The sequence below is a fragment of the Cynocephalus volans genome, chromosome 6 (genome assembly GCF_027409185.1).
Source record: "Cynocephalus volans isolate mCynVol1 chromosome 6, mCynVol1.pri, whole genome shotgun sequence".
Taxonomy (NCBI): Eukaryota; Metazoa; Chordata; class Mammalia; order Dermoptera; family Cynocephalidae; genus Cynocephalus; species Cynocephalus volans.
In genome coordinates this window covers 125,328,667-125,340,614 of record NC_084465.1, presented here as the reverse complement: position 1 = coordinate 125,340,614, position 11,948 = coordinate 125,328,667, and the positions used below count along the sequence as shown (strand labels likewise).

The following is an 11,948-nucleotide window of genomic DNA, read 5'->3' as shown; positions in this document are numbered from 1 at the left end:
TTCTTTCTTTGGTATGTAATATGCATGTGTAGTCCTGATGAGGGCTAAAAGAAAGGATCATTCTGGCATGGCATTTATTTGAATATTAATTATTAACAGTTTTTGGACATCACTGGCAATATTCTTATAGTATTTATATTTTTCACCCAGTTTTATAATTTTTATAAACTAACATAAAGCAACTGCCCCCAAATGGAGAAATGTTTGATATAATTTGTAATTTTTCAACATTCTTCATAAAAAAATCTTGAATCAGCTTTAATTACAGTAAGTTTGTCAATAGTTCGGTAAATATTATGCATTAATACAATGAAATATTATAAATCAATTATAAAGTTAGCATATAGAGTAATGTAAGAGAAATGATGGAGTAGAAAGCTCTTGAGTTCTTTCAGAGAAATATCGAAAACCAACCTGACAGTGGCCAACCAACCTTGGAAGAACTCTGGTGAACAGTCCATTGTCTACAACAATGCTGACACTGGCCAAATATTCTTAGAGGAAAGAAAATACAACTTACAGACAAATTTCCTTTATAACTATTACTACAAAAATACTTAACAAAATTCTAGCATGCCAAATTCAGCAGTATACTAAAAAGTATAAATCATCACTAGGTGGAATTCATTCCTGGAATGCAAAGATTATTTAAAATATAAATATTAGTCCATGCAATATGCCTCATTAACAGAATGATAGAAGAAACATAGGGGACATCTCAACGGATGCAGAAAAGCACTTGACAATAATTAACACTCTTTTGTGATAAAAACAGTTAATAAGCTAAAAAGAGAAAGAATTGTCCTCAACTTAATGAAGGTCAATTATAAAAAATAAAACAAAACAAAAAGCTAGTATCGTCCTCAATGGTGAAAGTCTGAAAGCTTTTGTCTTACAATTAATAACAAGACAAGGATGATCACTTTTACCATTCCTATTCAAAATAAGAAGCATTCGTAACAGTAATATGGCAAGAAAAGGAAATAAAATGTATTCAAATTGAGATGGAGAAGGAGAATTATCTTTCTTCACAGAACACATGATCTAATAGATAGAAAACCCTAAAGATTCTGCCAGAGATTGTTAGAACTAAGAAATGAATTTAGAACAGTAGGGGAATAGAAAATCCATATTAAAAAATCATACGTATTTCTACACAGTAAAAATGAACAAATGTTAGTGAGGATGTGGGGAAAAGGGAACTCTTCTACACTACTGGTGAGACTGTAAATTAGCACGGACATTATGGAAAACGCTATGGAGGTTTCTCAAACAACTACAGACAGAACTACCATATGATCCAGCACCATATGATCCAGCAATCACACTTTTGGGTATATACCCAAAGGAATAGAAATCATCCTGTCAAAGGAACACTTGCACTCCCATGTTCATCACAGCTCTAGATAGCCAAGTCATGGAACTAATCTAAATGTTTATCAACAGATGACTGGTTAAAGAAAATATGGTATATATACACAATGGAATACTAATGAGCCATAAAAAAGAATGGAATTCTGCCATTGGCAGCAACATGGATGAGCTTGAGAAAATTATGTTAAGTGAAATAAGCCAGGCACAGAAAGAGAAATACGACATGTCCTCACTTATAAGTAGGAGCTAAGAAACAAAAAAGAGAGACGATAATAAAATGTTGAACTTTCAGAAGGAAAGAACAGACCTATAGTTACTAGAATTGGGGGGGGGAAGGGGGATATGGTGTAACTGAGTAGCAGACACAAAACGTAGTTATGATTTGTAATAATGAACATGCTAATAATATTGATTTAATCATCACATATTGTACACAAATATGCTAGTCAACTTTGTATCCTATAAACATGCATAAATAAAAACCATAATGAACAATTTGAGGAAATTTTTTAAAAATTTCATTTACAATGGCATGAAAAAGATTGTAATATTTAGAAATAAACTTGACCAAAGAGATAAATGATCTATACAATTACAACTACAAAATATTGCTTATAGAAATTAAAGAAGACACAATTAATGAAAAGATAATTGTAACCACGATTGGAAGACAAAATTAAGATGTCAGTACTTCCCAAAGTGATCTACGGATTCAATGCAATTCTCATAAAAATTCAAATGTCATTTTTTGCAGAAATAGAAAAACCCATCCTAAAAGTCATATGGAATCTCAAAGGACCCCTAGCAGTCAAAACTATCTTAAACAAGAAGAAACAAATTTTGAAAAAGAAGAAAAAAAGAAAACAAAGTTGGAGATCTCACACTTAAAGATTATAAAAGTGACTACAAAGTTACAGTAATCAAAACAGCATGGTACTGACATTAAAACAGAAATATATGCCTATGGAATAGAATAGAAATCCCCCAAACAAATATTTACACATATGGTCAAAAGATATTTCATGAGGGTACCAAGAACCACCAGTGAGAATGTACAATCTTTTCAACAAACGGTGAAAAACTGGATATATATCCACATGCAAAAGAGTCAGGTGGAACTTTGCCTTACAAAAATTAACTCGGAACACATCTGAGACTTAAACACAGTGCTTCTAGCTTAAAACTTCTAGAAAACCACAGGGTAAAATTTAACGACGTTGGATTTGGTCATGATGTTTTGGAGATGACACCAAAAGTGTAGTTGACAGTAACAAAAAAGTGGACTTAGTTCAATCTACTATTCACCAAAACAAAAAACTTTTTTGCATAAAAGGAAACTATGAAGAGAGTGAGAAGACAACCCATGAATGGTATAAAATAATTGCAAGTTATATTTATGATATCAATAAATATAATGAAATTTCCTGGCAGATACTCAGACCCTAAATGTTATCTCAAATAGCCTTTGCTCAACTGCCAAAAATGTTGCTTGATGTCTTCAGGCTTTTCGTTTATGCAGTCTACAATTAAACCCTTTCTCCTCCCTTCTATTGATGGAAATTTTGAATTAAGATATCTCCTTGTTATACTTGGATCACATTGCCTAGTCTACCACCGTTTCTCTTCTCTCCTCAAATCTCAATGTTTTCTCACAGTCTTTGAATTTATGCCTTGAACTGACCCTGGTGTCTCCCAACTGGTCTGATTGGAAAGAGGTGACCTCAAGGCCAATTTAATCACAGGATGAGTCAAAGCATCAGACAGCAAAAGGAATAAAATATTAAGTCAATAGATAAACATCTGTACTTATAAAGAGTTTACACTAATCTGTAAGAGAAATTATCAAGTTTTCAAGAAAAAAAAGCCTTCAAAAATATACTTGTTTGGCTGAGATGTATTCCAATTATCTTCTGGATATTCATCCAATCTGTCTTCAAGGGAAGTAATTTCACCATGTCCTGGAGCAAATAACTCCACTGTTCTTGCATTCATATTTAGAGCACTCTTTCCTGTATAATCCACATAAATTTCCATCTGCAAATTAATGTGATTATAAAGAAAAAAATGTATTAATTTGTTGACATTTATATTATTAGAACTATTTCAATCTTAATCCTTCTTGGCAAATGTTAGCTGGTGACCCTTCTGTCTCACAAACATAGAACCCAGGCTTTGGGTGGTCCCTCTGATTGTCATTCTCAAGATATTTATTGTCCTATATACACTGGTACACTCCAGTCCAGCTGATCATCATGTCCAAGAGCATCTACCCAGCTCCAGAAGGAAAAGAGATGGTTTCTGCCTTGAGATCTCAATAACCACAGAGGTGAAAGATCTCTAGAATGAGAACTACAAACCACTATTGAAAGAAATTATAGAAGACACAAAAAAATGAAAAGACATTCCACACTCTTGGATTGGAAGAATTAACATTGTGAAAATGTCTATACTACCCAAAACAATCTACAGATTCAAAGCAATTCCCATCAAAATGCCAATTATATTCTTCACAGAAATGGAAAAAACAATTTCAACATTCATATGGAACAACAAAAGACCCCAAATAGCTGAAGCAATCCTGAGCAAAAAAAAAAAAAAATAAAAAAAGCCAGAGGCATAACACTACTACAAAGCTATAGTAAGCCAAATGGCATGGTACTGGCATAGAAATAGACACTCAGAACAGTAGAGCAGAATAGAGAACCCTGAAATCACCCCTCAGGCTTACAGTCATCTGATATTTGACAAAGGGAACAAAAACACATATTGAGGAAAAGACTGCTTCTTCAATAAGTGGTGCTGGGAAAATTGGATATGCATTATGTAGAAGAATGAAACTAGACATGCACCTCTCACCATATACTAAAATCAACTCAAAATGTATTAAAGACTTAAGCATAAGCTTGAAACTGTAAAATTACTAAGGGAAAATATAGGTGAAACACTTCAGGAACTAGGTCTGGACACAGACTTTATGAACATGAGCCCGAAAGCACAAGCAACAAAAGAAAAAATAAACAAATGGGATAATATCAAACTAAAAAGCTTCTGCACAGCAAAGGAAACAATCAACAGAGTGAAACAATGTACAGAGTGGGAGAAAATTTTTGCTAACTATGCATCCGAGAAGGGATTAATATCCATAATATACAAGGAACTCAAGCAATTACACAGTAAAAAAACAAATAACACAATTAAAAAATGGGCAAAGGAAATGAACAGACATTTTTCAAAGGAAAACATACAAATAGCCAACATATGCATGAAAAAATGCTCAGCATCACTAGTCATCAGGGAAATGCAAATTAAAACCACACTGAGATATCATCTCACTCCATTTAGACTCGATATAATCAAAAAGACAAGGGAATAACAAATGCTGGAGAGGATGTGGAGAGAAGGGAACACTCCTACACTATTGGTGGGACTGTAAATTAGTACAACCACTATGGAAAACAGTATGGAGGCATCTCAAACAACTATAGATAGATAGATCTTCCACACAATCTTGCAATCTGGGTATATACCTGAAGGAATGGAAATCATCATGGTGAAGGGATACCTGCACTCCCATGTTCATCGCAGCTCTGTTTACGATAGCCAAGACATGGAACCAACCTAAATGTCCATCAATGGATGATCGGATAAGGAAATTGTGGTATATATACACCATGGAATACTACTCTGCCATAAAAAAGAATGAAATTCTCCCATTTGCAACAACATGGATGAGCTTGGAGAAACTTACATTGAGTGAAATAAGCAAAGCACAGAGGGATAAATACTCACTCATAAGGGAGAGCTAAGAGAGAAAGAAGGAAGGGAAGAAAGACCACAGTGGTGCATTGGACTTGCAGAGGGAGAAAACATACCTAGGGATACAAAGTGGAGTGAGGAAAGGGGGATGGGGAGGAAGGTTGGGATAACTGGGGGGATAATTGGGTGGCAGACAGGGGGTATAATCACAATTTGTGGTAATGGGCATGCTGCCAGTATGGATCTGGCCATCACATCTTAGGCACTAGTGGTGACAATTTGCTCTGTACCCCATGAATATTCATAACCCCCCCAAAAGAAACCAAAGGAAGAAATTCTTTTCCAGCAGCGAGTCCTGTTACCAGGAGACCATTGACCTGATGGATCAGGACTGGTATCTGTCCACGTGGCAGTGATGTGGACTCCTGATTATTTATTAAATTTTGTTTTAACAACCTTGAACATTGTGAGAATAATGGGGAATTTAAATGTGAGCCAATCACACAATGATATCAATTAATTATTTTTGTTCTTATAGTGCTGTAATAAAACCCACATCTAATTTTTGTTTTTTTAACAGATGCATATTAAAGTTGAAAAAATATTTCTCTATTTTACTTTAAATTTGTAAACAAACAAGAAATTAATATGGTCCCTCTTTTCCAATCAAAATTAAAACATGTTTGTTCTCATCCAATACACTAATTTGTAAGTCTTTAAAAAAAGGAAAGTGAGGATACAGAACAACAAATGAAAAAGACTTAACATCATTGCCTATAAGAGTAGCATGAATGAATAGCAGGTTGTACTTCTGCAGGTAGAAAGGGTCCTACCACCTGAAGACTCTTCGCTGATTCCTCAGACTATGGAAATTTTTCTCAGACAGAGTTTGGAAGATTTTGCAACATGACAAGAAAACATTGACATTCACAACAGAAATAGATCAAGGACTGTTGTTTTAGTGTACTGAAAGTTAGTGCAACTTATGGCATTTGGTCACAAACTTTTGAAGTTGCTTCATAGCAAGGCTGTGCTTGTCATCTCTAAGACACCACACTTTGTCCCCCCAGCCAAGGATCAACCCAGAACTCACATGCACCTGCCTCAAGAACACAGCAAGTGCCACTGGATTCAAGGGAGGAGGTTGTTACACTCCAGCAAATGCCAGATTTCATGTCTCATGTATGAAACGCCATGAAAAAGGGGTATGTTTTTATGTACCTAAAAACTTATTTCCTTCAAAAAGTTTGTGTACCTCAGAAAACAAGGAGGAAAAAAAACCTTTGATCTTCCTTTCTTTTCAAAAGATAACTTAAATAACAGTCACTAATTTTTCCCAAATCATGGAAAACTGACCATGGCTCAGGATTGTGAAAAAAAAGAAGAAATTTCACATTTATCCAGCACCCAAGGGTAATTATCGTGTCGATTGCAGCAAAGGCATCAATGGTGCTAGCTAACATTTTGAGTGCTAACTAGGTATCTGGCAGGAGTCTTAACAAATCCTTACAAGCACCCTATGAACTTAGACCAACTAATAACTTACTTTACATATCAGAATAAAAGGGTTTACTGACTTATCCAAATTACTTGAAAATGGGGTATTTTTAAAAATTGTCCTTTCTGGCTGGCACAAGGACCACTGTCTTAGACAGAACTTTATGCACCTACCCCTCTGATCTTTCTACTTTCTTCTTCTTTTCTTCATCAGACAATAGATAGGGTAAGGTGGAGGATTTGTTGAGGAGATATTGGGGCAGGAGCTTCACCCTCTACTTTGTCTCCAGTGTGGAAAGTTTCATCGCAAATTGTATGACCACGACTATCAGGCATGATCATCTCCTCCTCATAAGACGCTGGTCCCAGTTGTACAGACAGATTGAAGAATGAACAAAGACTGCTACAACTTTGAAAAGTTGTGTGGGTCCAGGTAGGGAAAGATATCTAGTGGCTGACTGGAGCATGAGAGAAGAAATCACAGAAAACATAGGTGCTTCTGACTTTATGGGACCCAGAGGCTTGGAGGGGAGAGCTAAAGAGGTTAAAAACCAGTGTGCTTCTCCTCAGGGAACTGGGGTACGTGCTGACTTGGAAGACAGAGGATGAACCACAGTAAGCTCAGGCTCAAAACACCCCTACTCACCTTGTCTGTCTCTACATAGAATTTCCTCCAATGATTAGCAGTGAATTCTCCAGATTTCGAAGCTTCACTGGAGGAATAGTCTGGTACACAGGAGCTTCTGCCTGACCAGTGTGGGTTAATGGGGTTGGCAATGATTCAACCTTTCCATGGATTGTATAGAATCAGGCTGAACACAAAATGATCTCAAGATACCTCAGGAACCCTCAGCTTGTAGGAAGAACAGGGACATGGGAAGGGTGGAGACCAGGAAGCAGAAACGCTGGAGTAAGAGGATGGGGAGGAGAGAAGGGAGGGTGTCCTTGAGTCTGCGCCTCAAGTAATAACTGCTTCTGCTTCCTCTTCACTCCTTCCCTGAGGGAGAGGAGTCAGTTTTCAGAGAAGAGCAGACACTTGCCCTGCAAATGTATATCGATATGGTTATTTTTTAAACGTATGTTGGCAGCTGTATTCGTCTATAGGAGGTGTCCAGTTTTGGAGAATCAATTCGCTGGTGTGAGGGTGTTCTGTGTGAGCACACAAGTGTGCACTTGAACCCAGCAGAGGTTCACAGTGGGGATCAATAGCAGGGGTGAGGGGCTGTGCAGACCAAGGGTCTGGAAAATGGGGGTAGGAGCTGTATGGGTGGAGGGTCAGGAGGGACAGGTGTGGTGTGGAGGGAGGATGGGACACTGTTGCTGGCCTGGGAGGAACATTGGGGGAAAAAACACAAAGATTTGTATGGGGATATTTATGAAATTTTTATTACTGTATTAGATAAAATCCATAACCCTTGGAACTATAATTAAAACCCACACACTCAAAATTATTTCATGGAGTGACTTTGCGTGAAGAACACTTATTTTTCAAGTGTAGCCTCTTGATGAGAAATTAAAACTACTGAAGTCCTTTTTGAGATCATTGCCTCTTCTGCCTTATTTGCTATTTTAACATCACTCAAAATTATGTTAAGCCTTAGAATCCACTGAGGCTCACGCTCTCAGGGGTGACTCAGCAGTATTCACAGGTTCTGAATGCTCGCTTCTTGATATGTGCACTTTGAGCATTCTGCCACCAAGAGGTGACCAGAGACTCCAAGACATGTAAAAGAGTGAATCACAGCTCACTGGTGACTCTCTGAAAAGAGACGCTTATAAGCAGCTCACTATGACCCAATACACTGCCCCAGTTTGGTCATATCTGAAAGAGGTTTTACATTGTGGGAAATTGCTCCTCAGAAATGGAGATTTCCTTAGGGGAAACCGTCCCTGGAAACACAAGTTGGATTTATGGATAATACCTATGGAGCTACATTTTGCAAATACCTAGGAACATGGGCCCCCGTGCCTAGAGATTTTCTTAAATTAAAGGTGGTCTTTTGAAATTTCTAAATTAGTATACTTGCATGCACAATTGGTAAAAGCTGGTTTTAGAACCAGACAAATTAAATGGGAAATTTACTTTTGATGGTGTCTACAAGATTCTAAGGGAGTGAAGAAGGAATTAATTACTCTTCTTGGAGGTAAACGTGAAATCCTCAGTCACCATTTCAGAACTAAAAAAACCCTCAGAGATCTCTTCTTCTCTCCCCTCGCTGCTCCTCTTTCCTTCCCCTGCACCAGTTTATTTGCTTTTATCCAACCTTCCCCGTGCGGAATCACCACCTCTTCCAGCCCCATCTCCACCAGAGGACACTCAGCCAGTTTCAGACCTTCCTTTTAAATCTTATTTTTGCCCCATTCAGAATTGAACCAGTCATAGGAAGAGGAGAGTCAGTTTTAGTGTATAATCCATGGAACAAAACTGAGATTAAGTATTCTGTAAAAGATTTTCATGACCCAACTAACAGTCCTACACGATTTGGAAATAAAAATGATTTAAATATTCTAACCTATGATTCCAAATATTCTTATCTCTATCAGCTGGTACACAAGTTGATATCAGAAGGAAGAGCCTCAGACTGGCTGAAAACAGCTAATGGGAACAAACCATTAGAGGACTTTAATAGAAAACTGAGGAAGATTGAGAAGGAGTTTGTAACTTGGCAAGAGTTCTTCATGATGCTATAGCACAAATATTTTCCCAAAATGTCGATTGAAGTAAGATCCAAAAACGTAAACAAAAACCAGTTGAACCTGTACTCAATTATTTTGAACATTTTGAACAAACCTTTACAAAATTTTCTGGTATGGTAGACGCAATTCTTCAAAACTCATTGAAATGATGCCCTTTTAACTTTACATTTTAAAACTGTTTACATAAGGACCTAATCAGTCCAGTTAGTAAATTGATTGGGCCACCACCCACACTCGTGATCTCATCACTATGGATGATCCACTTTCTAAAACTCTCCAAAAAAAGGGCCAAAGCAAGGCCCTTAGGGTCATGAGTTTGCAGGTTCACCAAAAGAGTAGTCAGACAAAACCTTTAACGTTTTATTCTTTTATTTTTATGATTATTTTTCTATTTTATTCAAAATATTTTAATGTTTACTAGTACATATTTATGGGGTGCAGTATGTTGTTTCAATACATGCATATACTGCACAATGATTCACTTAGCACGGTTCTGTAATCATTAAACCAAAACTTTCAGAAAAGGCAGGCCACTCCAAATGACCAAAGCGGAGTCTGCTTCCGTGGCAAAAACCAGGCCACCTAACATAAGATTATAAAAGACTCAAGTGGCAATAACAACAACAAAAAGCCTGCCCCAAAGCAAGAGGGCTACTTTGAGCAATAAAAGGGCCTTTGAATGCCTCTTCACTAGCCCTTTGGAAGGACTGGATGTGTCTGGAAATGGAGAATAGACTCCTGCTGTCACTGATACTGCAGCCGCCCTTCTGTTCTCAATCGCACCGCACTGAACTGTGCCCTCCCTCAGAGTAACAAGCCATTCAAACGGTGGAGGCATCCAATCAACCCATGACTGCTTAGAGGTCTGAACTTTTTTTTGTTCATTTTTTGCTACCATATTCGTTGTTACAAATCATACTTATTCTTTATGCCCCTTGTCCCATCTCTCCCCTTCCTCCTCCCCCTCCCTATTCTACCTTCTTCCTCCCCCTCCCTCTCCCCCTCTAATAATCATAGATTTGTTCTCTCCATCAGGTGGATTAACTAACTGTTCCTCTGTTGGTTTGTTGCCTAGATGGCCTGTCCATTACTGAGACAGGTTTGATCAAGTCCTCCTGTATGAATCATGAACCAGGTATTTCCTCTATTATTCTGGAGTGTGCTTTGTGGAGGGAGAGGAAGTCTTCTTTTTTTTTTTTCTTGGTCTCCGCTGCTGCCTCTCCTTGTGTCAATGCAGTTGAGACAGTCTGGTGTGCCATCTGCACGGTGGTTGTGACTGCTGCTATAGAGACTAGACATTTTGTTGGCAGCCGTGGTAATTGTGGTGGCTATGGTGGGCTACTCACGTGAAAATGGTGTTTCTGGTGTTGGCTTTACCTGGTTGCAGCTGAGTTCAGATTCCCCTGGCTCCAGCCCTCAGGATCCCAGTCGGGCCTCGGGGCATTGGCAGCAGCTTGCCTAGTTGTGGCTGGGTTTGGCCTCTCCCGGCTCCACAACTCATTCTAAGATGTTGTTGTGGGGCAGTTGCAGGGAGAAGGAGAAGGGAAGAGGGAGGGAAATAGGGTGGGAAGAGTGGGAAGGAGGGGGTGATGGGGGCCTGTGGACTCCTCCTATTCCAGCAGGGGACACTAGTGGCATTCCAGCAGCAGGTGGGTTGTCACTGGGCTGGTTGAGGGTGTCAGTGGGGTGTGGTTGAGACCCTTGGCCCCCCACTGCCTCAGCTCAGAAGCCTGGGGTGCTACGTATGGCAGCTCAGTGGTTGTCACTGGGTTGGTTGTGGATGTTTTGGGGGCATGGCTAAGGCCCTTGGCCGCCCTCTACCCTGGCTTGGGAGCCCAGGGCACTACCAGAGGTGGCTCCGTGGTCATCACTCAGGTGGTTGTAGATTTTCGAGGCGTGGCTGAGGACCTTAACCTTCCCCCTCCGTGGCTTCGGATCCCAGGGGGCTTTTTGTCCTTCTAGGATTTATAGGTGTTCTTTAGTGGTGTTAGACTTTTACTAATTAATAGTAAATGTTGTCTCTTGTCTGTGGGTATTTTGTTTATTCTATCAGTTCTGTGTTGGATTATTTGCTGTTCCCACTACTTAAACTCTCTGCTGGAACTAATTTGTTGTCCTTTGCATACTTCTGAAATGGAGGAACTTCCTGTGCAGACCAGCAATTGAGCCCTGTAGTTGAGCTAGGTTGCTTTATTGCTGCTGATTCCCTGGGGAAGGCTTTTTGTGCAGCTCGGGTTTTAATTGTTGACTCTGTATGTACTTCCTGGTCTTGTGAGGTCCCATAAACTTGGGATGTGTGGAAACTCTTATCTGGGCCTGAGTCTGTTCAGCAATCTGCACCCCCTGCAGATCTGTATTCCTGAGCAGTCTACACTGAGTGGTCCTGTGCTGATTGGGGGGCAGATCAGCTGTCTATGCCATGCCCCAGCATTCCCCCAGTGGCCCGTCCCCTCCACCACCCACACTCCAAATACTTCCCATGGGACAGGCTGTGTGCCAGTACCCTGTAATGACTCACTGGCCTCTGAGTAGCTCCTTTCTTTTGCTAGTATGGCTCACTCCTGTGTGGGTCCACGGGAAGCCTGTTAGTGGTCTTGTTGGCCTGGGGGCCCCAAGGCCTTTTT

The 11,948-nt window shown here is 39.3% G+C and overlaps 1 pseudogene; it reads right to left on the bottom strand.

The window, feature by feature from the left end:
* The window catches only part of LOC134380524 (aldo-keto reductase family 1 member C4-like), a 234,366-nt pseudogene that overhangs the window by 54,718 nt on the left and 167,700 nt on the right, over nucleotides 1–11,948 (bottom strand).